Below are 15,559 nucleotides of genomic sequence, written 5' to 3'. Positions count from 1 at the left end.
CTCATGATTTTGCCATCTTTGCATACTTGTTGGCCAGATTTTGGGTTTTTTCGGGTTTGAGTCACGTAGTAATGTGGTACCACACTGAAACAGTCCATTAAACTTGGTTTCGATCCACATTTTAGCGATAAAACCGGTTAGGTCTGGGTTAGGTCTGGGATATGCGCGCATCTGGCACATGATTTTTCCTTCATCGCATACTTGTTGGCCAGATCCTGGGTTTTTTCCAGTTTGAATCACGTAGTGATGTGGTACCACAGTGAAACAGTCAATTAAACCTAGTTTCGATCAAAATTTTAGAGTATAACACCGGTTAGGTCTGGCTTATGCCCGCATCTGGCTCATGATTTTGCCTTCTTCGCATACATGTTGGCCAGATCCTGGGTTTTCTCGAATTTGAATCACGTAGTAATGTTGTACCACATTGAAGCAGTCAATTAAAGCTGGTTTCGATCAATATTTTACAGGATGACACCGGTTAGGTCTGGGTTAGGTCTGGGTTATGCCCGCATCTCGCTCATGATTTTGACTTCTTAGTATATTTGATGGCCAGATACTGGGTCTTTTCAGGTTTGAATCACGTAGTAATGCGGTACCACACAGAAACAGACCATTAAATTTGGTTTCGATCAATATTTTGGAGGATAACGCACGTTAGGTCTGGGTTAGGTCTGAGTTATGCACGCATCTGGCTCATGATTTTGCCTTCTTCGCATACTTGTTGGCCAGATCCTGGGTTTTTTCGGGTTTGAGTCACGTAGTAATGTAGTACCACAGTGAAACAGTCAATTAAAGCAGGTTTCGATCCGCATTTTAGAGGATAACACCGGTTAGGTCTGGGTTAGGTCTGGGTTATGCCCGCATCTCGCTCATGATTTTGACTTCTTTGCATACTTGTTGGCCAGATCCTGGGTTGTTTCGGATTTGAATCACGTAGTAATGTGGCACCACACAGTAACAGTCAATTAAACCTCATTTCGATGATTATTTTAGAGGATAAAACCGGTTAGGTCTGTGTTATGCCCGCATCTGGCTCCTGATTTTTCCTTCTTTGCATACTTGTTGGCCAGATCCTGGGTTTTTTCGGATTTGAATCACGTAGTAATGCGGTACCACACAGAAACAGACCATTAAATTTATTTCGATCAATATTTTGGAGGATAACACCGGTTAGGTCTGGGTTAGGTCTCGGTTATGCCCGCATCTCGCTCATGATTTTGACTTCTTAGTATATTTGATGGCCAGATCCTGGGTTTTTTCGGGTTTGAATCACGTAGTAATGCGGTACCACACAGAAGCAGACCATTAAATTTGGTTTCGATCAATATTTTGGAGGTTAACACCGGTTAGGTCTGGGTTAGGTCTGGGTTATGCCCGCATCTTGCTTATGATTCTGCCTTCATCGCATACTTGTTGGCCAGAACCTGGGTTTTACCCTGTTTGAATGGCGTAGTAATGCGGTACGATAACGAAACAGTCAACTAAACCTGGTTTCGAACAATATTTTGGAGGATAACACCGGTTAGGTCTGGGTTAGGTCTGGGTTGTGCCCGCATCTCGATCATGATTCAGCCTTCATCGCATACTTGTTGGCCAGAACCTGGTTTTTACCCTGTTTGAATGGCGTAGTAATGCGGTACGATAACGAAACAGTCAACTAAACCTGGTTTCGATCAATATTTTGGAGGATGACACCGGTTAGGTCTGGGTTAGGTGTGGGTTATGCCTGCATCTGGTACATGATTTTGCCTTCTTCGCATACTTATTGGCCTGATCCTGGGTTTTTTCGGTTTTGAATCACGTAGTAATGTGGTACCACACAAAAACAATACATTAAATTTGGTTTCGATCAATATTTTGGAGGATAACACCGGTTAGGTCTGGGTTAGGTCTGGGTTATGCCCCCTCAGGGGCTGTGTCCGGCCAGGTGTCCGGCGCAGTACGGGGCGTAGCGACCCCGAGGTACCTGATGCTAATCACACTGTAAACCTCCTGTTGGTCGTCGCAACGACCCATTCACAACTCCAGTTTTGGTTTTGTGAATGGTACGTGACGGCAGGAGGACCGGGGGCCTTGGCTTAACCGCCTGGGCCGCGAGGATGGTAACTCTATAAATTACCCTCTAATCCTAAGCTATGGTGCGCGGCGATGGGATGCATGGTTGGGAGAGAAGGCCCAATCCCGAGCGACCACCTCCGGGGGCACCTGCCGAACCCCCGGAGTATTAGGCTTCCCCAGGTAAGGCGGCTCTGCCTGGGGTGACCTCCATTCCGACCACAATGGTGGGAACAGATATGGAGAATAATCAAGGACCAACTAACTGGACGGACAACATTGATAACGGACTGGCACACGAATCGGCAATCAGCAACGGAACAAATGGACCACATCCAGGTGGGGTGAGACCCACGGTCAGGAGTGTGGTGGTGGTTAATCCCCCGCTGGGGATCCACCGTGAAAGTGAGGTGCACCTCCTTAGGGCCAAAACCAGCCCAGTGGTCAGCCTGGAGCGGCTGAATGTCACGGAATGGTGCAAGAGTGCATCAGGGCATCATGCGACCGGTGAGGAGTCACCTCCCTGCAAGAGGCATGTTGCCGTGGGCACGCAGTCCACGGCGGGTGTTACAGCCCAAACAGGAGATGTGGCGACGGCATTTGTCAAAGAGGATCCTGGCGTCCTCGACGACGATTCCCAGGCCAACGACGAGTGGGCGCCGCCCAATTCTAACGGCGCTGACGAGGTGGAAACCGCCGACTCAAGCGATGAGTACGGTGTGGCGTATGAGCCCGGGAAGAGAAAAAGGAGGGGTCCTACGGCTGGAAGACCTAGGGGCATTTTTGTGGACCCAAAGAAGCTGGGTCCCGGGATGAAGGCCCTGCCGAAACAGGGAGACCTTCGCAATATAGCGGAGGTGATGAATTTGGACGAGCTCCTGGGCCGGCTCAAGGAGCAGCTCGAGTCCGTCGTCAGGGTGGCAGACACCGCAAGCCACCTCAAGACGACGGATATCCGCAGGCTCCGCTTGGCTGCTCGGGTGGCCATGGTCAGCGCCGAAGAGCTTTACGGCAGAGCTGACCGTGCCGAAACCCCGAATAGGCCGGCCCAGGAGGTAGTCATTCGCAACGGCGAATGGGAGAGGAGGGCCAAGGCCCTCGAGAAGAGGCTGGAGGTGGCCGATTCCACCGCCACCACCCTGTCGGAAACCGTCAGGGTTAAAGATAGGGAGCTGGAGCACCTCAGGCGGGAAGTGGGCCGCCTGAGGTACAAACAGGAGCATCGGAAGCTCCAGAGAGCAGGGCAGGAGCTGGCTGACGAGACGCCACCGGACTATCAGCTGCCCTGTGTCCCTCGACCGCGGCGGAGGGACCTCATCCCATCTACCTTTGACGGGGGAGACGTCGGGATGGAGATTGACGCGGCGGTTCCTGGACCGTCGACCGCAGATGGGACCGCCACCCCTGAGAAGGAGAGCCCCGCGTCCGGAAGCCCTTTAATGGTCATGTTGACCGAGATAGTCAAAAGGGTTTCCGAGATGGCGGGGCACATGTCGGCCGTCGAGGATCGGGTAGAGGCCCGTCTGGAAGCAGTCTGGCGGGCAGTGTCCCGCCCGCCGCTGGGAAGGGATTCATTGGCCTCTGCTTCATCAGCGGGCTTGGCCCCGGCCCGACAGAGCTCGTCCAAGGGAGCTAAGCCTGCGGGGATGAATATGCCGAAAGAGAAGGCGAAGGCGGCAAAACCGAGGGGCGCGTCTGCCTCTCTGCAAACGCCCGCCGCACCACCGAAGCCATCCCCGGGAAATAGAGGAGCCAACAATGCTCAAAGTGGCGCATCAGCGGATGTCGTGACGATGCCCCCCGACCCGATTCCCAGGGCGCCTAAGAAGGACGCCGCGGCAAAGCCCACCCACGCACCCACCAGCGAAGGACAGGGTACCTGGGCTGAGGTTGTTAAACGTGGCAAGAAGAAGGCATGTGGAAAGGGGGCGACTCCTGTCGCACCCACCGCCAAGGCAGGAAAATCCTCGGCGGCAACTCGGCCAGCCGCCAATACAGCAGCCGGCAGCAGGAAGAAGGGCGGTGCCCAGACTGCGGCGGTCAAATTGCCGAGGCTGCCTAAAAAGGCAGCAGTCTCGGTGACCGCCGCCGTAGGACGCGAAGGAGAACTGGGCCCCCTCCTCAACAGGGTGATGCCGGGTATCTGTAAGGATCTCGGGATCACCGGGATGCAGCCCACCAGAGCGGTCACCGGGGCGCTCCTGTTAGCGATCCCTGGTGAGAAAGGTAAGGAGAAGGCGACCGCTCTGCGTGCGCGTCTTGAGGGGGTCCTCCAGGACGAGGGTGTTCGGGTGGCTTGCCCCCAGAAACAGGCCGAGTTAAGGGTGTCCGGCCTGTCGGAGGCAGCCACCCAGGACGCAGTTAGGGAGGCCCTTGCCACCGCCGGGGGTTGCGGCGCTGCGGAGGTCAACGTTGGTGACCTCCGCAGGGACAGCTCAGGCATGTTTACTGCCTGGGCTCGCTGTCCCCTTCGCGCCGCAACCAAGCTCGCGAAGTCCGGCCGCCTAATGGTCGGCTTTTTCGAGGCCCGGCTGGCGGTGCTTGCCGCGAGGCCGCTGCAGTGCCACCGCTGCCTGGAGTTCGGTCACGTTCGGCAGCGGTGCACCAGCACCGTAGATCGCAGCGGCCTCTGCTACCGCTGCGGAGGGGCCTCCCACACAGCCAGGGAGTGTACGGCCGCCCCAAAATGCCCCCTTTGTGTGGGCCTGGGGCGGCCAGCGGATCACCGAATGGGTGGGGCGGCGTGCTGTCCCCCCAAACGGAAGGGGAAGAAGGCAAAGGGTATGGTTGTGCCCCCATCCACGGTGCCGGCTGGTGTTGAGCCGGCGCCGGTGCCCGTCGCGATGGAGATCCAGGGGGCGGCTTGTTCCCAGCCGTCCCCAGCTGTGGTGTCCGGTGTTACACCCGCCCCAGCCTCTGTCGCGACGGCAGTGAGGGGGGTGGCATGTGTACCCGCCCCGCAACCCATGACGGAGATGATGGAGGTGGATGTGGCGCCTTGCGACTCGGTGCCCTCCACCTCCACGAAACCGGAAGGAGTTTTGTCCGGTGGGGGTCCTGCAGAGCCCCCACCACGGGCGGCAGACCAGACGCCTTGCGGGTCAGAGCCCCTTATTAGGGGGGTGATGGCCTCGTACGGCGGCAATGATCCGGGGCGCGCAGAGGCGCCCCTAAGCGCTGGAAGTGGAGGCCTGGAGGAGGCCGCGGGTGAGATCCGATAATGTCTCAACGCCTCCTCCAGGTCAATTTTAACCACTGCCGGGGGGCTCAGGATCTCATGCTCCAAACCCTCCGGCAGTGGAACATCGGGATGGCCGTGATCGCCGAGCCCTATCGTGTCCCCAAACACCCCGCTTGGGTGGAGGACCTTAACGGGGTCTCGGCGATCACCTGGCAGTACGGGCGCGGCACGTTGCCGTGCTCTGTAGTGGGGCGGGGCCACGGGTTTGTGGCGGTTAAGTGGGGGGAAGTAGTGGTTGCCGGGTGTTATGCTTCGCCCGCCAAGGGCCTCAGCGATTTTGAGGCGTACCTCGACGAGGTGGGGAGATGCATCTCCCCACATCTCGCCAGTGGGGTACTCGACCTGGGAGATTTTAATGCCCACGCTGCAGCGTGGGGCTGCCCCAGGACGACCGTGAAGGGCGACGCGATGCTCGAATGGGCGGCGGGTCACGGCCTCATAGTTTTGAATGAAGGGGCCGTGAGCACGTGCGTGCACGCGCGGGGCGAGTCGATCGTCGACATATCGTTGGCGAGCCCCGCCATAGCGCGCCGTGTGTCCGACTGGAGGATCGCGGAAGAGGTGGCCACGTTAAGCGCCCACCTCTATATTACGTTTTCCGTATCCGCGACCCCCGGCGTAAATGGACCCCGACCACCGGGCAGGGAAGCACACCCGGCGCCACGCTGGTCCGCCAAGAGGCTGGACCCGGACGCCCTTGCGATGGCAGCCTCCGTTGTGGCATGGCAGGAGATGCCACGCCGGACCCTCGGCAATCCTTCTGCCGGGGCGCGTTGGTTCCGCGACACTATGACGTCCTTGTGCGACGCAGTCATGCCGCGGGCCACCGCCCCGAGCCGAGGGGGGTCCGAGTACTGGTGGTCGGGCGAGATCGAGGACTTACGCACTCGTTGCGTTGTCGCCCGACGCCGGTACACCCGCGCCAGGAGACGGCGCGGGGCGACGGAGGCAGAGGTGGTGGGGTTGCGCGGGGAATTTTCCCTGGCGCGAAGAACCCTCCGCCGGGCCATCGCGACCGCGAAAGCCCAGGCATGGACGGAGCTCCTCGGCTCTCTGGATGCAAATCCATGGGGGCGCCCCTATCATATGGTCGTAGGGAAGATGCGATCATGGGCGCCCCCGGTCACAGAGAGCCTCGACCCCCAGCTGCTCGGGGAAACTATGCGCGTCCTCTTCCCAGTTGGGGGAGAGGCGTTCCTGCATCCCCCCGAGCCACAGCCGGATCACCCGCCTTGGTGGTCCGACGAACTGGGGGTCTCCGAGGAGGAGCTGGCCAGGGCCGTCCGGAGAATGGCTGCCAAAAAGACGGCGCCAGGACCGGACGGCATACCTGGCAGGGCCTGGGCTATAGCGGTGGGTGCTCTGGGGGCTGGCTTGATACGCGTCTTTGACGCATGCCTGCGGACCGGTCAGTTCCCCCCCATATGGAAGGTGGCGAGGTTGGTCCTCCTCCACAAGCCAGGGAAGCCCGCGGATTCTCCATCTGCGTTCCGACCCATTTGTCTGTTGGACGAGGCTGGAAAGCTCCTCGAGCGGGTCATTGTATCTCGGCTCGAGGGGCACCTGTCCCGCGTCGGCCCTGATCTGGCCGACCGACAGTTCGGCTTTCGCCGGGGCCGCTCCACGGTCGACGCCATAGCGACAGTGCGGACCCTAGCGGAATCGGCAATCTCCCGGGGGGGGGGGGGGGGGGGGGTGGCGTTGGCAGTATCTCTCGACATAGCCAACGCCTTTAACACCCTCTCCTGGGGGGCGATAGGTCGGGCACTCCAGTACCACCGGGTGCCCGCCTATCTATGCCGACTGATCGCGGATTATCTGCGGGGCAGGGTAGTCCAATATCCGGGTCGGAACGGGATGGAGCAGAGAGCGGTGCACCGCGGGGTTCCACAGGCGTCGGTCCTTGGGCCGCTCTTGTGGAACTTGGCGTATGACGCGGTGCTGCGGGCTGATCTCCCCGTCGGCGTGTCGTTGGTATGTTACGCCGACGACACCCTGGTGATAGCCGGCGGGGTTACGTGGTGGAGGGCCGTGGCCCTCGCGGAGGAAGGGACGGCACGAGTCGTCGCCGAAGTAGAGCGTCTGGGGTTGCGCGTGGCACCCCAGAAGACCGAGGCCATCTGGCTGTGTAACGTCAGTGGTCGCGGGGTGCCGCGCCAGGCGTCTCTACAGGTGGGCGGAGCCCAAGTCGGGGTGGGGCGCCGGATGAAGTATTTGGGCCTCACCCTCGACAGCTACTGGCGGTTCGGGCATCATTTGGAAGGGTTGGGTCCCCGTATTGAAAGGGCAGCGGCCGCGTTAGGCCGCATAATGCCTAATCTCGGGGGGCCCAACATGGCGGCACGGCGGCTGTATTTGGGAGTCGTCCGGTCCATGGCGCTTTATGGCGCGCCTATATGGGCCGGCGGTCTGATGGCAAATCGGCGGGGTGCATTTGTACTCCGCCGGTTACAGAGGTTGGTGGCCATCAGAGTCGTGCGGGGTTATCGCACGATCTCCTACACAGCCGCCACCTTGCTGGCGGGTTCCGCACCGTTTCACCTGCTGGCGAAAATGGATGCAGAGGTCTATCAAAGCCTCTGCGACCTTCGTCAGCGGGGCGCGGATCCGTACGGCGAGGAGGCCGCTAGGGCCCGAAGTCAGGCGCGGCGACGCGCCTATAGTCGGTGGCTGGTCTGGTTATCGAAGCCAGACCAGCGGGATGATCGCGTCGCCGTGGCGGTCCGCTCAGTGTTTTATGCCTGGGTGGGCCGTAGCTGGGGTACGCCCACCTACCGCCTGACACAGGTACTGACCGGACACGGTTGCTTCGGTCGGTACCTGCATCGGATAGGGCGGGAGGCGACGGCTGCGTGCCATCATTGCAGGGGAAGGGAGGACACCGCACAGCACACGTTGGAGTTTTGTCCGGCGTGGGCAGCTCAGCGCGGTGTCCTCGTTGGAGTAGTTGGAGCTGACCTCTCGCTGCCGGCCGTCAGACGTGCAATGGTCGGCAGCGAGGAGGCGTGGGCGGCCATGGCCTTGTTTTGTGAAGAGGTCATGGCCGCCAAGGAGGACGCCGAAAGGGCGCGTGAGGAGGTGGGGGGCAGGCGGCGACGCCGACCATAAGACCCTCCACCGCTCCCCGTGACAGGGGGAGTGCGATGGGGTCGGTGATGGTGTTTGTGGTGCGAGGTGAGGGACTTTATTCCCTCATTCCCCCTCGCACCCAGTCCATCACCGGACCGGGGGCCCGTAGCAGGGTCCCCGTCGAGCGGGGGCGGCAGTGTTTGCCGGCCCCGCAGCCGTGGTCGCGATCGGGTGGGGGCCCGGTCGCGGCTAGTAGCAACGGCACGAGTGGGGGCGACATCGCGTGTGACCGCGCGGCGTCGCCGGGGGGCAATCAGATCAGTTTGCCCCCCATTGGGGGAGGAGGATCACTTCTCCTCCCCCGGGAAGGGCCGTAGTAGGGCGTTGCGCCAACGGGGAGAGTCACGGTAGTATCGCTAGCTTGGTTCCCGTGACTCTCCCCAGATAAAGGGCGCAGGCGGTCACCGTGGTGTTTTAGCCGGTAAGAGTCCGGCACTACCCCGGCCTCCCCCCAGGGAGCCGGGGTGTCCATGAGGATTTCACCACGTTAAAAAAAAAAAAAAAAAAAAAAAAAGGTCTGGGTTATGCCCGCATCTCGCTCATGATTCTGCCTTCATCGCATACTTGTTGGCCAGAACCTGGGTTTTACCCTGTTTGAATGGCGTAGTAATGCGGTACCACAACGAAACAGTCAAGTAAACCTGGTTTCGATCAATATTTTGGAGGATAACACCGGTTAGGTCTGGGTTAGGTCTGGCTTATGCCCGCATCTGGCACATGATTTTGCCTTCTTCGCATACTTGTTGGCCAGATCCTGGGTTTTATCGAATTTGAATCACGTAGTAATGTTGTACCACATTGAAACAGTCAATTAAAGCTGGTTTCGATCAATATTATACAGGATAAAACCGGTTAGGTCTGGGTTAGGTCTGAGTTATGCACGCATCTGGCTCATGATTTTGCCTTCTTTGCACACATGTTGACCTGATCCAGGGTTTTTTCGTGTTTGAGTTACGTAGTAATGTGGTACCACACAGTAACAGTCAATTAAACCTCATTTCGATCAATATTTTAGAGGATAAAACCGGTTAGGTCTGGGTTATGCCCGCATCTGGCTCATGATTTTGCCTTCTTTGCACACATGTTGGCCAGATCCTGGGTTTCTTCGGGTTTGAATAACGTAGTAATGTTGTACCACATTGAAACAGTCAATTAAAGCTGGTTTCGATCAATATTTTAGAGGATAAAACCGGTTAGGTCTGGGTTAGCTCTGGCTTATGCCCGCATCTGGCTCATGATTTTGCCTTCTTCGCATACTTGTTGGCCAGATCCTGGGTTTTATCGGATTTGAATCACGTAGTAATGTGGTACCACACAGTAACAGTCAATAAAACCTGGTTTCGATCAATATTTTACAGGCTAAAACCGGTAAGGTCTGGGTTAGGTCTGGGTTATGCACGCATCTGGCTCATGATTTTGCCTTCTTCGCATACTTGTTGGCCAGATCCTGGGTTTTTTCGGATTTGAATCACGTAGTAATGTGGTACCACACAGTAACAGTCAATGAAACCAGGTTTCGATGAATATTTTAGAGGATAAAACCGGTAAGGTCTGGGTTAGGTCTGTGCTTATGCCCGCATCTGGCTCATGATTTTGCCTTCTTCGCATACTTGTTGGCCAGATCCTGGGTTTTCTCGAATTTGAATCACGTAGTAATGTGGCACCACACAGTAACAGTCAATTAAACCACATTTCGATCAACATTTTAGAGGATAAAACCGGTTAGGTCTGGGTTATGCCCGCATCTGGCTCATGATTTTGCCTTCTTTGCACACATGTTGGCCAGATCCTGGGTTTCTTCGGTTTCGAATCACGTAGTAATGTGGTACCACACTGCAACAGTCCATTAAACTTGGTTTCGATCAACATTTTAAAGGATAACACCGGTTAGGTCTGGGTTAGGTCTGGCTTATTCCCGCATCTGGCACATGATTTTGTCAACTTTGCATACTTGTTGGCCAGATTTTGAGTTTTTTCGGATTTGAATCACGTAGTAATGTGGTACCACACAGTAACAGTCAATACAACCAGGTTTCGATCAATATTTTAGAGGATCACACCGGTTAGGTCTGGGTTAGGTCTGGGTTATGCCTGCATCTGGCACATGATTTTGCCTTCTTCGCATACTTATTGACCTGATCCTGAGTTTTTTCGGTTTTGATTCACGTAGTAATGTGGTACCACACAGAAACAATCCATTATATTTGGTTTCGATCAATATTTTGGAGAATAACACCGGTTAGGTCTGGGTTAGGTCTGTGTTATGCCCGCATCTCGCTCATGATTCTGCCTTCATCGCATACTTGTTGGCCAGAACCTGGGTTTTACCCTGTTTGAATGGCGTAGTAATGCGGTACCACAACGAAACAGTCTACTAAACCTGGTTTCGATCAATATTTTGGAGGATAACACCGGTTAGGACTGGGTTAGGTCTGGCTTATGCCCGCATCTGGCACATGATTTTGCCTTCTTCGCATACTTGTGGGCCAGATCCTGGGTTTTATCGAATTTGAATCACGTAGTAATGTTGTACCACATTGAAACAGTCAATTAAAGCTGGTTTCGACCAATATTTTACAGGATAAAACCGGTTAGGTCTGGGTTAGGTCTGAGTTATGCACGCATCTGGCTCATGATTTTGCCTTCTTTGCACACATGTTGACCTGATCCCGGGTTTTTTCGTGTTTGAGTTACGTAGTAATGTGGTACCACACTGAAACAGTCCACTAAACTTGGTTTCGATCAATATTTTAAAGGATGACACCGGTTAGGTCTGGGTTAGGTCTGGCTTATGCCCGCATCTGCCTCATGATTTTGCCTTCTTTGCACACATGTTGGCCAGATCCTGGGTTTCCTCGGGTTTGAATCACGTAGTAATGTTGTACCACATTGAAACAGTCAATTAAAGCTGGTTTCGATCAATATTTTAGAGGATAAAACCGGTTAGGTCTGGGTTAGGTCTGGCTTATGCCCGCATCTGGCTCATGATTTTGCCATCTTTGCATACTTGTTGGCCAGATTTTGAGTTGTTTCGGATTTGAATCACGTAATAATGTGGTACCACACAGTAACAGTCAATAAAACCAGGTTTCGATCAATATTTTACAGGATAAACCGGTTAGGTCTGAGTTAGGTCTGAGTTATGCACGCATCTGGCTCATGATTTTGCCTTCTTTGCACACATGTTGGCCTGATCCCGGGTTTTTTCGTGTTTGAGTTACGTAGTAATGTGGTACCACACTGAAACAGTCCACTAAACTTGGTTTCGATCAATATTTTAAAGGATGACACCGGTTAGGTCTGGGTTAGGTCTGGCTTATGCCCACATCTGGCTCATGATGTTGCCTTCTTTGCACACATGTTGGCCAGGTCCTGGGTTTCTTCGGGTTTGAATCACGTAGTAATGTTGTACCACATTGAAACAGTCAATTAAAGCTGGTTTCGATCAATATTTTGGAGGATAACACCGGTTAGGTCTGGGTTAGGTCTGGCTTATGCCCGCATCTGGCTCATGATTTTGCCTTCTTCGCATACTTGTTGGCCAGATGCTGGGTTTTCTCGAATTTGAATCACGTAGTAATGTTGTACCACATTGAAAAAGTCAATTAAAGCTCGTTTCGAACAATATTTTACAGGATAAAACAAGTTAGGTCTGGGTTAGGTCTGAGTTATGCACGCATCTAGCTCATGATTTTGCCTTCTTTGCACACATGTGGGCCTGATCCCGGGTTTTTTTTCCAGTCTGAATCACGTAGTGATGTGGTACCACTGTGAAACAGTCAATTAAACCTCATTTCGATCAATATTTTAGAGGATAACACCGGTTAGGTTTAGGTTAGGTCTGGGTTATGCCCGCATCTCGCTCATGATTTTGACTTCTTAGTATATTTGATGGCCAGATCCTGGGTTTTTTCGGGTTTGAATCACGTAGTAATGCGGTACCACACAGAAGCAGTCCATTAAATTTGGTTTCGATCAATATTTTGGAGGATAACACCGGTTAGGTCTGGGTTAGGTCTGGGTTATGCGCGCATCTGGCTCATGATTTTGCCTTCTTCGCATACTTGTTGGCCAGATCCCGGGTTTTTTCGTGTATGAGTTGCGTAGTAATGTGGTACCACACTGAAACAGTCCACTAAACTTGGTTTCGATCAATATTTTAAAGGATGACACCGGTTAGGACTGTGTTAGGTCTGGGTTATGCCCGCATCTGGCTCATGATTTTGCCTTCTTTGCACACATGTTGGCCAGATCCTGGGTTTTCTCGAATTTGAATCACGTAGTAATGTGGTACCACACAGTAGCAGGCAATAAAACCTGGTTTCGATCAATATTTTAGAGGATAAAACCGGTTAGGTTTGGGTTAGGTCTGGCTTATGCCCACTTCTGGCTCATGATTTTGCCTTCTTCGCATACTTGTTGGCCAGAACCTGGGTTTTACCCTGTTTGAATCACGTAGTAATGCGGTACCACAACGAAACAGTCAACTAAACCTGGTTTCAATCAATATTTTAGAGGATAAAAGCGGTTAGGTCTGGGTTAGGTCTGTGTTATGCCCGCATCTGGCTCATGATTTTGCCTTCTTTGCATACTTGTTGGCCAGATCCTGGGTTTTTTCGGATTTGAATCACGTAGTAATGTGGTACCACACAGTAACAGTCAATAAAAACTGGTTTCGATCAATATTTTAGAGGACAAAACCGGTTAGGTCTGGCTTATGCCCGCATCTGGCTCAAGATTTTGCATTCTTCGCATACTTGTTGGCCAGATCGTGGGTTTTTTCGGATTTGAATCACGTAGTAATGTGGTACCACACAGTAACAGTCAATAAAACCTGGTTTCGATCAATATTTTAGAGGATAAAACCGGTTAGGTCTGGGTTAGGTCTGGGTTATGCACGCATCTGGCTCATGATTTTGCCTTCTTCGCATACTTGTTGGCCAGATCCTGGGTTTTTTCAGATTTGAATCACGTAGTAATGTGGTACCACACAGTAACAGTCAATGAAACCAGGTTTCGATGAATATTTTAGACGATAAAACCGATAAGGTCTGGGTTAGGTCTGGCTTATGCCCGCATCTGGCTCATGATCTTGCCTTCTTCGCATACTTGTTGGCCAGATCCTGGGTTTTCTCGAATTTGAATCACGTAGTAATGTGGCACCACACAGTAACAGTCAATTAAACCTCATTTCGATCAATATTTTAGAGGATAAAACCTGTTAGGTCTGGGTTATGCCCGCATCTGGCTCATGATTTTGCCTTCTTTGCACACATGTTGGCCAGAACCTGGGTTTTTTCGGATTTGAATCACGTAGTAATGTGGTACCACACAGTAGCAGTCAATAAAACCTGGATTCGATCAATATTTTAGAGGATAAAACCGGTTAGGTCTGGGTTAGGTCTGGCTTATGCCCGCATCTGGCTCATGATTTTGCCTTCTTCGCATAGTTGTTGGCCAGATCCTGGGTTTTTTCGGTTTTGAGTCACGTAGTAATGTGGTACCACACTGAAACAGTCCATTAAACTTGGTTTCGATCAATATTATAAAGGATGACACCGGTTAGGTCTGGGTAAGGTCTGGGTTATGCGCGCATCTGGTTCATGATTTTGCCTTCTTCGCATACTTGTTGGCCAGACCCTGGGTTTTTTCGGATTTGAATCACGTAGTAATGTGGTACCACACAGTAGCAGGCAATAAAACCTGGTTTCGATCAATATTTTAGAGGATAAAACCGGTTAGGTTTGGGTTAGGTCTGGCTTATGCCCACTTCTGGCTCATGATTTTGCCTTCTTCGCATACTTGTTGGCCAGAACCTGGGTTTTACCCTGTTTGAATCACGTAGTAATGCGGTACCACAACGAAACAGTCAACTAAACCTGGTTTCAATCAATATTTTAGAGGATAAAAGCGGTTAGGTCTGGGTTAGGTCTGTGTTATGCCCGCATCTGGCTCATGATTCTGCCTTCTTTGCATACTTGTTGGCCAGATCCTGGGTTTTTTCGGATTTGAATCACGTAGTAATGTGGTACCACACAGTAACAGTCAATAAAAACTGGTTTCGATCAATATTTTAGAGGACAAAACCGGTTAGGTCTGGCTTATGCCCGCATCTGGCTCAAGATTTTGCATTCTTCGCATACTTGTTGGCCAGATCGTGGGTTTTTTCGGATTTGAATCAAGTAGTAATGTGGTACCACACAGTAACAGTCAATAAAACCTGGTTTCGATCAATATTTTAGAGGATAAAACCGGTTAGGTCTGGGTTAGGTCTGGGTTATGCACGCATCTGGCTCATGATTTTGCCTTCTTCGCATACTTGTTGGCCAGATCCTGGGTTTTTTCAGATTTGAATCACGTAGTAATGTGGTACCACACAGTAACAGTCAATGAAACCAGGTTTCGATGAATATTTTAGACGATAAAACCGATAAGGTCTGGGTTAGGTCTGGCTTATGCCCGCATCTGGCTCATGATCTTGCCTTCTTCGCATACTTGTTGGCCAGATCCTGGGTTTTCTCGAATTTGAATCACGTAGTAATGTGGCACCACACAGTAACAGTCAATTAAACCTCATTTCGATCAATATTTTAGAGGATAAAACCGGTTAGGTCTGGGTTATGCCCGCATCTGGCTCATGATTTTGCCTTCTTTGCACACATGTTGGCCAGATCCTGGGTTTCTTCGGGTTTGAATCACGTAGTAATGTTGTACCACATTGAAACAGTCAATTAAAGCTGGTTTCGATCAATATTTTAGAGGATAAAACCGGTTAGGTCTGGGTTAGGTCTGGCTTATGCCCGCATCTGGCTCATAATCTTACCTTCTTCGTATACTTGTTGGCCAGATCCTGGGTTTTTTCGGATTTGAATCACGTAGTAATGTGGTACCACACAGTAACAGTCAATAAAAACTGGTTTCGATCAATATTTTAGAGGACAAAACCGGTTAGGTCTGGCTTATGCCCGCATCTGGCTCAAGATTTTGCATTCTTCGCATACTTGTTGGCCAGATCGTGGGTTTTTTCGGATTTGAATCAAGTAGTAATGTGGTACCACACAGTAACAGTCAATAAAACCTGGTTTCGATCAATATTTTAGAGGATGACACCGGTTAGGTCTGGGTAAGGTCTGG

Source organism: Colletes latitarsis, chromosome 8, assembly GCF_051014445.1.
Source record: "Colletes latitarsis isolate SP2378_abdomen chromosome 8, iyColLati1, whole genome shotgun sequence".
NCBI lineage: Eukaryota > Metazoa > Arthropoda > Insecta > Hymenoptera > Colletidae > Colletes > Colletes latitarsis.
The sequence above is the reverse complement of the archived record's forward strand: the minus strand, read 5'-3'. Positions refer to the sequence as shown.